Raw genomic sequence first — 12,302 nt, forward strand, 5'->3', positions numbered from 1 at the left:
AACAAGGTTTATGTAGTAAAATTAATGCTGTAGTAGTTTTAAATTCCTTTTGCGTCTTCACTATTCTCTGGTTCGTTTAATTTCTATCATAAATGCATAAATTTCGCAGTCTAGCTGTAACAGAACATCATTGGTTTCTCAAAGCTGCATCACAAGAACGACTAGGACTGCGAACGAGTTCGACAAAAACTTGATTTCTTCGGAAGCACCTTGCGCCATTTTACCAATTCCATTATATCTGTTATTAAATCTTGTTCTCTTTAATCTTTCTCGGATAAGGTATAATAAAATGTAATAAAACGGCAATCGAAAGTAACCGGATCGCCTATCTTGATTGACCAAGATAGCGTAATTAACCCTTACAGTATCGAACAAGTATATATCGATGCTGAGTACATTCGAATCAACTACGTCGTTCGAATATTCTTAATAAATAAAGCTTTTATTTCTCAGCATGCTCTTGAATAAATCGTCCGATTATAAGTAGTAACAAAATGTTTCCAACCATTTTCTCGTACCTTAACATTTTAAGTGCCGCGTCACCCAAATATGGGCGCCACTAATTTCTGACCAATCTTAAAAACTCATTTTTATTGTAATATATTTTAACAAATTGAATTTGACTAGAATGTTTCGGACGCGAAAGAGTTCCAATGCCACCCCTTGTGATAAATATTAACAATCTAGTTTCGCTGTAATTAATTAAATTGTTTTAACTATGCGAGGATTTTAGTGGTCGATTGTCGGCGCTCAATGTGTTAACAAATCGCATCGACCAGTCTCTGTATTGTTCGCTTAGCCACAAAATATTTTCGGCTGACACTAAACGGGTTAACAAGAGGAAAAAGGGAATCCGAAAATACGATGGACAAATTAGGAAAGAACGCGCAACAATCGAGTTCGCTTCGGCACGACCGAGAGGATTGCAATGTGACTGGCCGTAAACGGCGCTGACTTCGACTAGCCAGGAACATGTTAATTAGCGGTAATTAAGGCGCGCTAGTCGGCCACTATCCGCCTTGGATCGGACGCTTCTGTGTTCCCTCCTTCGACGTGGTTTACCTGTTACCTGGAATCTCTCGTTCGTTCCCGTCGTAGACACGCTCCTCCCGCAGGACACGCGGGAGGCATAATTAATTTAGCTGGCTCGCGGCTTGTTCGCCGAACGATCCTCGCGGATAATTAATAATAATAATAATAATAATCGTACGGCTTTACTGCGCACGCGTGCGAAGCTGTTAACCCTCGAGCGGAGTTAATGTTGAAAACTGCTTCTTTCGCGTTCCACGCTTCCGCTTCCGTTCGGAGTCCCTCCTGATTCTTCAAACATTTGCGTTTCTTTAGTTACTCGAGGTGCTTTTCACTGTTCGGAATTTACACTTTGTCCGACGATGGCCGGTCATTCTATTGCATTACAAATACGCGAAGCCTCGTCGAACAAGGTATCGTGCCTTTGTTGTTTGATTTACAGGTCTCTCACAGGTTTTAATTTCAATTCAAATTCGCCGCATAAGAAGTGATTAATTTTTTGAGAACTACCAAGTTCCACGTTAGTAAAAAAGAACATCTTTGAAGATAGTTTAATATAAGTTTAATATAATTCTTTATAGATTACGGAGTGTCGAAACAATGAAAATAAATATTTGAATATAATCGTACAGTTAATTGTTAAGTTGACACCCTGTAGTTTTTAAACACTTCATCCATTTATTACTATCGAGACATAATTGTTAGGTAATTGTTATTCGGATAAGTTAAGGCAGCATTAAAACCGCACGAACTTATGGATGGATTTATTAACTTGAAAATATATTATTGTTACTATTATACGCTAAGTTGTAGTCATTTATTCGCCATCGTCAAATGAATTATTGAGTAACGTTTCAACTCTTTTTCGTTATCCTTTATTTCTTTGCGCTTGTTATTTAAACGATATTATTCAATGATTATACATTACATGTATACCCAGGTGGCTTTTCCTATTTTTAGCGAAAACAATCTAAGAACTGTGAGTGAAGAATTAAATTCCAAGAATCTAATAAATTCAAAGATTGTCTGTATCGATTATTAAACGATTTTTTAATTAACGCTAATCGTATCCTGCTCGTTAAACAAGTAATCGGAAGACCCCGCGCGACGAAACGGTTCGATCATCTTTTGGCGGACTTGTGGCGGCGTTCTCCATTAATATTTAACTATAATATTTTAATAATAATATTTATTTACGGGCCAAAGCTCATTAGTATACAGTAAGCAAGAGGAGTATAGAAATTAGCATAATGTTACGAGATGTTTACGCAATACTACTTAATGATATAGAAATGACCAGTTCATCGATTATTATTCCACAATCATTGAAATTATAAAAAATCTCTTGACGTAATTTGAAAGACAATAAAGCTGAACGTCCAGTAAAAGAATAAATGTATTTTTTAATGAAAGAATACAAGGATATTGAAACAATAAAGGAACGAAACAGAAATTCATTTGACGTAGAAAAATGTAGTAGAACAAATGTGTTATGAAAAATGAAGAAATAGATCAAATAATATAGATGAGTAATGTACAGTATAGATTAATGCCATAAAACCGCGTATGTCGTATTTGGTAATGTTTTGTAGTATTGAATGGAGCGATTAAATTTTTACGTTTTGCAGATTTATATTACGTAGCATGCGATCGTTTGACGAAGTTTTCTTGTCTCGCATAACCGCGACTTCCTTCAAGTAATTTAATTATTTTAATATATGATGTGAAAAAGATTTACTCACTTTGCTAGGATGCCAACGTTGGTAAAAGCAGTTTTAATAGCTCGCAGCGGGTATATCGTCGGAAAGGAAATTTAATTGTTTTTCTGTTATTATTGGCGAGATATTAAATACCTTATTGGTGAAATATATCCTTTGATATAGCTCAAGCTGAACGCAAGAAAGATAATGATATTCATTAATGATTGCACAATGTTTTTTCGACAACTATATTAATTACGAAAACGGCGATATGCTTATGGAAAGGGAATACGTTCGATCGAAAGATTTGTAAACTAATTGTGTTGGTATTGTCCAGAATATTGGGATGTAGTTTAGGAAGGAACGATCTGCATCGGAACTGCGCGCGGCGCGACCGGCGCTGAAGGACTATGAAAAAGGGAGAGGAGAGCAGAGAAACGTATAAAGAAGACAGAGTCGTTAACCGGAGGGTAACAGTGCCAGCGGCTCGGGAACAATAAGAAATCATAGGAGCCAGGGAACGGAGAACGAGGAACGAGGCATACGGCATCGGTGCCTCACGGCTGCCATATTTCTTCCATTCCACGAATCCCGGGGACATTGATAACCGATCGATTAATTCGAGCGGAGTCCCACGTCCATCGCCTCGATCGCCTCGATCGCCTCGATCGCGTCCTGCGCCCGTTCCTTTTTTCCGCGGTGTTCGGGGGGCCTTCCTCCTTAAGTCAGATCGCAGCAAGATGGCCGCGGGCCCCGGTAAATAAGCGACTGTCATCTGACGCCCGCAAAAACCGGATACACCGCGCCAGACTGGTCTCCGTTCTTCCTCTTCTCCTTCTCCTAACTCTCCGTCTCTCTCCATCCCTCTCCCGTTCCCTCTGCCGATCTCCGTCGCTCCGCTCTCTCACCCTTGCTTTTATTCCCTTTCGTTTCGTTCATTCCCTCCCCCTTTATCCCCTCCCGCCGTCGCGTCGGTCTCTTCGCTATCTGTTCTTCATTTTGTCTCCGTCCAGCTTCTCTTTTTCTTCCCCTCTACCTCTCTCTCTCTCTCTCTCTCTCTCTCTCTTTCTCTTTCCCTGCGCAGCCTCTCCTCCTCCTCCTCCTCCTCCTCCTCCTCTTCTTCTTCGTCTTCTTCGCCTCTCCTCGCCGGTGTGTTCCGTCGCGATGCACCGAGGATTAATTACAAAAAATCCGCGGCGACGCGAATTGGAAACGTCGTTCCACGAACCAACGACGGAAAGAACGGGGCAAGAGAGGAGAGAGAGAGAGAGTTTTTGGGCACCCCGTGGAAGATGGCCCCAATAAGCGATCGATTATCGGCCGCCGGCCGAGCCCCGACGCGACAGATGTCCGCCAGCAACTTTCTCCCGTCGATCCTGATTGAAATCGAAATCCCGAGGACTCGATGCCGGTCGGGACGGCTCCTGCGGGACGCTGCCGTCGCAAATTCCTGCACAATTAGCTCTAGACCGGACGGTCTCCGCGAACTTTCAAAGCGCTTTGGTGTATTCGCAGCTTGATGGATTCAACTTTGACGATATAAATTACACTTTCACACTTTGATTGTGTCAAGGTACACTCCATCGGTGCAAATCGCGAAGAAGGAGGAGTCGTGCTGGAAGGAGGTACGCAGCGGCGGACCAACGAAATAGGTCAGGTGATCTTACTTTGCCTTTAGACGTGGAATGTCTCGACGAGTCCATCTTCCGACAAACTCGCATCCATCAGCTCTGCAACGCAGTCGACGAATTTATTTCGAATTTGTGGATTCGGTGTCGGATAGCGGCGCGCTACGAAACGGTTAGGGGTGCGATCGCGGATGTCCTCGGCCCCGTCAAGGCCGGCCACGGTGTCTCGTTGACGATCGCAGTCGGAAACATTAGCCGGAAAGAACGCCGCGCGCGCGAGAGGGAGAGAGAGAGAGAGAGAGAGAGAGAGAGTCTCGTTCCGAGGGAAGCTAGGATCCTTTATTTTTCGGCAATTTCGAGACAAATGGTCGGGTGTCTTGACGGGCCATTATAATGACATTAGCGGGGTCCCGGCGGGGCGCTCGGCAAAGGGAAACGGCAGTCGATTTCGTCGGGGCTTCATAAATTTCGTCCCGCCGCGTTCCCGTTTTCGGCACGGCAGAATTTATAATATTCCAGATATCCTTCGCAACTCGCGATAAACTCTCGATCGTTGCCGCCGAATTACCCGGGTTAGGTCGCGATCACCGGTATACACTGCCGGGTGGATAGAAAACAGAGGGCAGGCAGAGGGGCGGGGAACGTCTCCGGAGTTTTTGGTGGCGGCGCGGCGGGCCGGGTCTTGACAGTGGAATTGGGAGGAATTAAAAACGAAGGGAAATAAAGGCAAAAGGCAGAGCGACGAGGAGACGCGCTTTGCCGGTTGCTTTGTGATGTTCCCAGAGGCCGCTCCCTCCCACTTGTTCCACCCAGTCCCTCTCTTTCTCTCCCCGTCTCTCTTCCTCCCTCCCTATCTCGTTCCCTCTCCTTGTCCGGTCTCCGTCTCCTGTCCCTTTTCGTCGTCGCGACCAGCCTCGGTCCCGCGTACGTTCATGCAGCGAGGAACTAATTTGAGTCGAGTGCTAGCCGTCCCTCGCACGGCAAAAACTAATCACCCCCGTGCGCGCCCCCCTCTTAACGTCGATTACCATTTCTAATTCGCCTATCGTGAATTAATACGCCAATTCCGCGGGGCTCGCCGCGCCCCTCCTCGCCCCCTTCTCCTCCCAACGGCCCGCCACGATTCCTGCTTTCCACCGGTTCATATCAATATGGAGGGATTCTTGGATCCCGATCTTAATTCCGCGGCCCTAATAGAACCCTTTTTTACCTGTCCGTTGTGTGTGTGTGTGTGTGTGTGCGCGCGCGCGCCCCGTCGATCAGACGGTCTGTTCTTTCGATCGGTCTCGGCCTCTCCCGACGCGATCGCTTTATAATGTGTCTATCCTGCGAACCGTGCTCCGCGAAAGCGTTCAACTAGATCGAACATTACCAGATCGACGAACAGCAATTTCTCCGATTCGGACTAGAAATTCGTAGAATCCGAATGGTTCTCGAGGCCAGGACCATTTCAACGCTTCACGGTCCGCTGATGATTGATGACGGATCTCGCGGAGCTACGCTGATTTACGGAGCTGAATGGGCGAAGACGCGTCTCGTTTAAACCCGGCCGACGTAAAAACTAATAACCACCGCGCGATAAATTTTACTTCCAATATTTATGGAAGTTCGAAGCACACGCTGGAGATTCTCCCCGGAGCGTTTCCCGTTTTTACCCGTGGATTCTCGAATATTTAGCATTCGAGTTGATCGAAGTTGGTAGCGAAACGTCTCGGAGATTTGGAAACGAGCTAACTGGCGAAACGGCGTTTGGTTAATTGATCGGTGACCTCGTTATGCACCGTTGCAACGAATAATTCGACCGTCGGGCGATGGAACGGTTGGTGGAACGGTGTTCGATCGCAGCGCCGGAGGTGGGTGGAGAGGTCCGTCCGAGGGCCAGTATTAACTATAATTAGACAATTAATTCCTCGTCCCGGACGAACGGAGGAGATCGCCCGACCGGGCGACCGAGACACAGCCGACTATAAATTCACCAATTATCGCTCTAACGCGTAATTGGGCCGATCTTCCGCCTGGAACTTTGTGGGAAAGCAGTCGACCGCGACATTGGCGCCAATTTGCTGATTGCATTAACAGGCTAATTGGTCTTGCGTGGACGATCATCGCTCGACGATCGATCGCGCGCGCTCCGCTCGCATCGCTTCGAATTTCCACGATTCGCGTCGAACGTTTTATTCGCCGCGACGTTCCGTCCAGCGCCGGGATCAAGAATCGAGGCACTAGATCGAGGACCACCTTCGCTGGAACGCGAAGCCTCCTCCTGGACTTTCCAGGAAGCCTTTTATTCCCGCCGAAACGTTCGTCCCCCGAAATGCCGTGGATCTTTAAAGATCTCGGAGCCCTTCCTAGACGGCCGACCGATCGATGCATTCCACCGGCAATCCTGATGATCCCCAAATTCCTCGATCTGGTCCTACAGACATCGCCGAGCCGCTCACCGCTCTAGTGCAAATTCAATTAGCGAGCAAACCGTCTCCTTGTTCCGCTCAAAACGGACTTGACTTTTTAATTGGCTCCACGAGATATCTCTCGGTCCGCTACGACGAAATAGCTGAGCCATTGTCCTCGCAGCGAGTCTTTTCAGAGGTAGCCGATCGGATGACCGGGTAGACAGCTTAGGCTCGCGCAGCTTTAAATCCCGGGTCAACTCGGCGGCGCTCTCCACGGCCGATTACATTCAAATTACACGAGCGGCACTCGTGGAGAAACAAAAAGGAAAACGGTCCGAAAGTTCATCGACTGCTGGGCGTAACTCAGAAGCGCGATCCCGGAGCAAAGCGGCGCGGCACGGAGAGCTGTTGGGAGTCGAGCGGAGCGGACCGGACCGGAGGTCGACGCGAAAAAAGGAAAGCGACAGAGGAGAGACACCGCGCGGGGCAGCGAGCAGAAATAAGAAGAAGGGAAGGAAATAGAGGCGCTTCGGCTAGAGAGGAGAAAAGGTGGAGAAGCTAAAAAGAGAAGAGAGGGGGGGGGGGGGGGGGGGGGCGGAGAGATTGAAAAAGAAGAAGCACGAACGGAGGAAAGACGAAATCGTTTCGCAGAGGCGAACAGTAGCAGTATCCTTTCAACCCGGAGGAACCGCCCTCTCCTCTCCTTCTGCCCTCGGTGGCGGCAGCATCCCTATTTTTTCCAGGTCGAGCAGAGACGAAGAAGACGAAGGCAGAGGCGAAAGCAAAGACGAAGGCAAATACGATGGCAAAGGTGAAGACGAAGGCGAGGCGGGGCGGGCCGTGGTGGAGCCGCTTCTTAAATTCAGCCTTGCCTCGGCCAGGGCTGTAAAAGCTCGCGCGCCGGTGCTTTACGAGTGTGAATAGACGGCCGTCCAATTACGCGGCTTAATTTAAATGGGATAATTGCGTCCAGAGAGAGAGAGAGAGATAGAGCGAGAGAAAGAGAGAGAGAGAGAGGCCGGCCCAACAGTCCCGGCCTGTTCTGCCTCGCGTGGATATTTCGCCGAGCGTGTATTTGGGGCGCGCGCGGTCCACCGATGAGCCTCTAAGCCCGTGTGGGGTGTGTTTTACACGACGATCATCAAATGTACGTGTAATTGGATCGCTCTCGGGAAATATTCGTTCGGTTTAACAGCGGGTGAGGCACAGTTCGCGCTCACTCTACGCCATGTATTTATTTTAACGGGTTTCTTCCTCGCGCCCCCGTCGTTCGACTCTACCCCTCTCTTTCTCTCACTCTCTCCCCCCGTCTCGTATTCCTTCGGCTTTTATTGCTATTCAAATGATGAGCACTCGAATGTTCGACTCGCTTACCTCGCGTTACCTTCCTTTTGCTCGGATGCGCTGCAACTCGAAACCCGATAGCGTCCAGGTAATGTAACCATCGGCATTCGCGGGTTTTTGTGCGAGGAGTCTTCCGAACCTCCGTCCAGCTCCCGGTTTTTCAGTCGGTGTTGATAGGCCGAATTGTTCCGAATCAACGGAAGTCTATCGATAGAACCGTCGGACGACAGTGTCCTCGAAGGAAAGGATTTATTGAGATCGCAGTGTGAAAAGAGAAACGATCTTAACCCTGGAACGACCCTCTTCCACTTTTCGGCACAACTGACATCGTAGAGTTGCGAGCGACTCGGAATAAAATCTTAATGATTTACCCCTTGCCGTGCCATTTTCTTTAGAAGTTATATGATTAGAATTCCTTCGAACGCACTAATTTCTTAGATGAAAAAGGAAATTTTATATTTATTGTGCGCTTATATCTACGTGAATGTTTAAATATTGGTAACGTGAGAATAAAATTTTATTCCTAGTTAAAGGAACGGGTGAATATTCATGCCTAATAGCTCATTACTAGAAATCTCCGTCGCGAGTCTGACTCGTTAAAGTACGGCAAGGGGTTAAAATGTTATTTATTATTTTCAAAATGAAAATAATGAAATACGAGAAACACGACATCAATTAGGAGGAGTAGGAAGACCTCAATGCTTTAGTATTTATTTATTCGTTCGGAGAGAATTGAAAAATGTTGCGGAGTCACCGGCGACTTCTCGATGTCATTCTAGGGTTAATAAACGCAACGTAGAAATATATTGAGCGATCGATCCGATAACAGTGTATTCCTCTGTGTCCGATACGACGGCTTCGGCTTCACCGACTATTTGTTACAGCGTGTATCTGTAATATTTACGAGCGCGTCCGTGCCGTACGACTGTCGCGCACTAATCAGTTAATTAGATGACGTCGTTGTCCTCTTTCAAACGGAAACAATTAATGGTTCTTGGCGGAGACCGCGGACCTCGTTTGAGAGCAAGCGATCCTTTGAATCGGTTCGGCGTGAATGAAAGGTCGCCAGGTAGCTGCGGCCTAGGTGTCGATAACACCTAACGGTATTGGCGAGCGCACGAGCCACAGATTTCAAGTTGGGCATCGGTTTCTTGTTTTCACCTCTCCCTCCCTAGTCGAAGCGTAGGAGGCAGCCGCCTCGCCACCTCCACCCGTCCCGTTTTTGCCGCACCGTCGAGGAAACCCGAGCCACGGATGTTACGAATTGAATTTTCACGCCGAGCCTCGATCGAACGGCTCCCGGTGCACCTTTCTGGCCCCGTTTTTCCGTCGCTATTTATTCGATAGACAAACCTCAACCTACATTTTAACCGGACAACTTTGTGGCATTCTCCGAGGCGATCGATCGCTCTCGATGGAAACAGTATAGCGATGCTTACGTTATATCTAGCGAGGGCGGAATTTTCTGTACGCGTTCGACTGTTATGCGTCAACATAGTTATGCCGATATAATGGAAAATAATATTTTCGTTTTCCTGTAAACGATTTCCAAATGTTGCGTCTACGTTCTGATGTACGCTTCTGACGAATGTGAACTTCGGAAACACTCTGGACGCAAACTAGTTGCGGTTAATTTCACCTACGTGTGAAGATATCGAAAAGATTGCAATTCTCTTCCAAGGGAGATCAAAAGTTAATAAAGCGTGTAACAAATTGCCCCGCTTTATACGACAATAGTAATAGTGGCCCAACGTAAAACAGTAACAGGAAAAAAGAAAAGTGCGCAAGAACGTTAAGTAATGTTTGGACAACTGTAAACATATAGCAAATATTATGTTGTATTTATAAGAATCAAGATTGCTTAGCGAAATTATATAGTAACTTAAAGAATCTAGATTAAGAAGATATGTTAAAACCATAATGTTTAGTAATGATAATTATATATTGTATCTACATGTAAGCCTAAAATTGTAATTCCATAAGTGATCGCTGATCGCTATTGAGCAGATGCGAAATTAAACAAACGAATTAAGAAAATCGCAATAGTGGTTATAAGAATAAGACATTTAAAAAAATGTATGGATAGAAATAGCAGAAGAAAAATATAGTCTTCGATAATATTAATAAACTAGAAATGAAACGTTCGTTAAAATTAAGGTGCTAGCTATGCACCTAGTAACGTTACTTACGATTATAAAGAATTGTACAATTGAAAATAAAAATCATATTTAAAATTCAAATCGCAATGTCTCTACTGGTGAAATCGGATTTTTCACCCTTTTAGATGGTATGTTTTGTAAGTTATTGCGAACTTGAGTTGAGATAAGATTGACTTGTTCTTTACGCAATCGAAAAATTCTGTCTACGTGTCCCCTAATCGGTAAATGTTGCCTTATTAAAGTGCTCCAGTAACCATCTTCATCTCGCATTTTGTATACGTCTTTAACATTCTTGCTTCTTCCTTTTTGCTTGTTTTGACGGTAGCGAAACTGCAAGTCAGTTTCGATCCTTTCCAAAATGTTATTTCACCTTCTCTACGCACACTGTTTTATCCGATAGGTGGCACTGTACTGAATAATAAATTCATCGTACGCAAATGATATGCGAAGCATGCGTCTGGTTGCACGCGTGTGACGCTAATAGAAACTATCGTCTGCACGAGGACGTTGCAGCTAATTGCAAGCAACGAACGCGTACCTACGTCTAGCAGTGTAGATCCGACGCTCGTGGGGAATCGTACCTTGAAGAAATATGCTAGTTGAGGGGTTTTGGTCACGAGACCGTTCGAGAGAGAACGCGAAGCGATAATTCCATCGGGCGAGGTTCCGCGTGCACCGGTCTGCGCAGGGGGAAATTAAGCACAGTCATATTCGCAATTAGAACGCGGGCCAAGTTCGCTCGTTTGCGGATTGTGCCGTGTAATCTCGCTGTCCCTTCTCCATCGCGGCGGGGAATCCCCTTTTCCCCGTGACTCGCGATTTTTCGCGTCCTCGAGACGATCGTTAAGCGAGTTATCAGTGTTATCCCCGGGATTCCCGGCGCTTCACGAATTATTCGGGGATGATCGATGGGATCGGCCGCAGAACCGTCTTCGGTCGAAAATCGAACTGGTTGGATCCAACGAATGCTACGTGTCCTGCGGATTCCGAGGAGCGACATCCGGTCAAAGGATGGAGTCTTAACGACGCCAGAAGAATTTCGAGCAATTACTCGGCGGACTCTATTTTCTAAGGAAGGAACTAATTGATCCACGGAGAGGTATTCGAGTGCCACGGATCCATCGATCGACGTCGCGAACGGTACTTCGCCGCGCGCCATGGCGAGGAGAATCGAGTCCGTTGACTCCCGGCGTCTTTCCGGCCTCCAGGAAAGCCGACGACTTTGAACTCCGCGCGCCAAGAAAATTCCATTTCCCTCTATGGGAAACCCACTCGTCGAATCGTGGAGCAGTAATTAGCACCGGTGTATATGGGAATAGGAAAAGACGCGCAGAAGCCGGAGATCGCCGCGTCGATAGCCTCGAGAACGGTCGCCATCATCGACGAGCCATCTTCTGGCCTTAATCGCGTCTATTAATTTCATTGAAAAGCCCGGCTCGTAAATCGGTCCAGGGCCGAACAAGAAGCCTCTCGGGGATCCATGGATCCGGCTACAAAGAAGACGCCTCCCGCCTCGCGAGCATCTGTCGACGGTTTCGAGAGGGCGCGAGGAATTCCGAAAATTACGTCAACGGAGATCATCGACGAAAGCTTCTTTGCCCCCTGTTAATCGATCGTTTTTGATCGGACGATCCACCGCGAGCGGTCGGAGGAACAGGGTGGGATGCGGGCAGATGGTCAAGGGCGATCCCCGCCTAAAATGCCACTGAGTTTTTTTCACCCTTGGACTTCTTTAGAATACTATCTCTGCGGGGACGGGATTACTTAAGGGCTGGCCCAGAGGAGACGCTATTCCGCGCCGTATCCTTTCAGAATTTTAGTTCCAATTCCAGTTGCCGCAAAAGGACGAGGAATGTGCGAGGGCAAACTCAATGTCTACCTGGAGACAGCCGGCCGGAACGCCGCGCGGCATCCTAATTTTATTTCGGACCGTTTTCAGCTCATTTCGGCCCGGGGAGCCGCACGACTGTCCGGTCGTTAAAGGGTCTCTTACGCGGCTGTCGCTAATTTCACCTCCGAATTCGTCTCACGGTGCACCGTGGACCTCGA

This window comes from Augochlora pura, chromosome 4 (genome assembly GCF_028453695.1).
Source record: "Augochlora pura isolate Apur16 chromosome 4, APUR_v2.2.1, whole genome shotgun sequence".
Lineage (NCBI taxonomy): Eukaryota > Metazoa > Arthropoda > Insecta > Hymenoptera > Halictidae > Augochlora > Augochlora pura.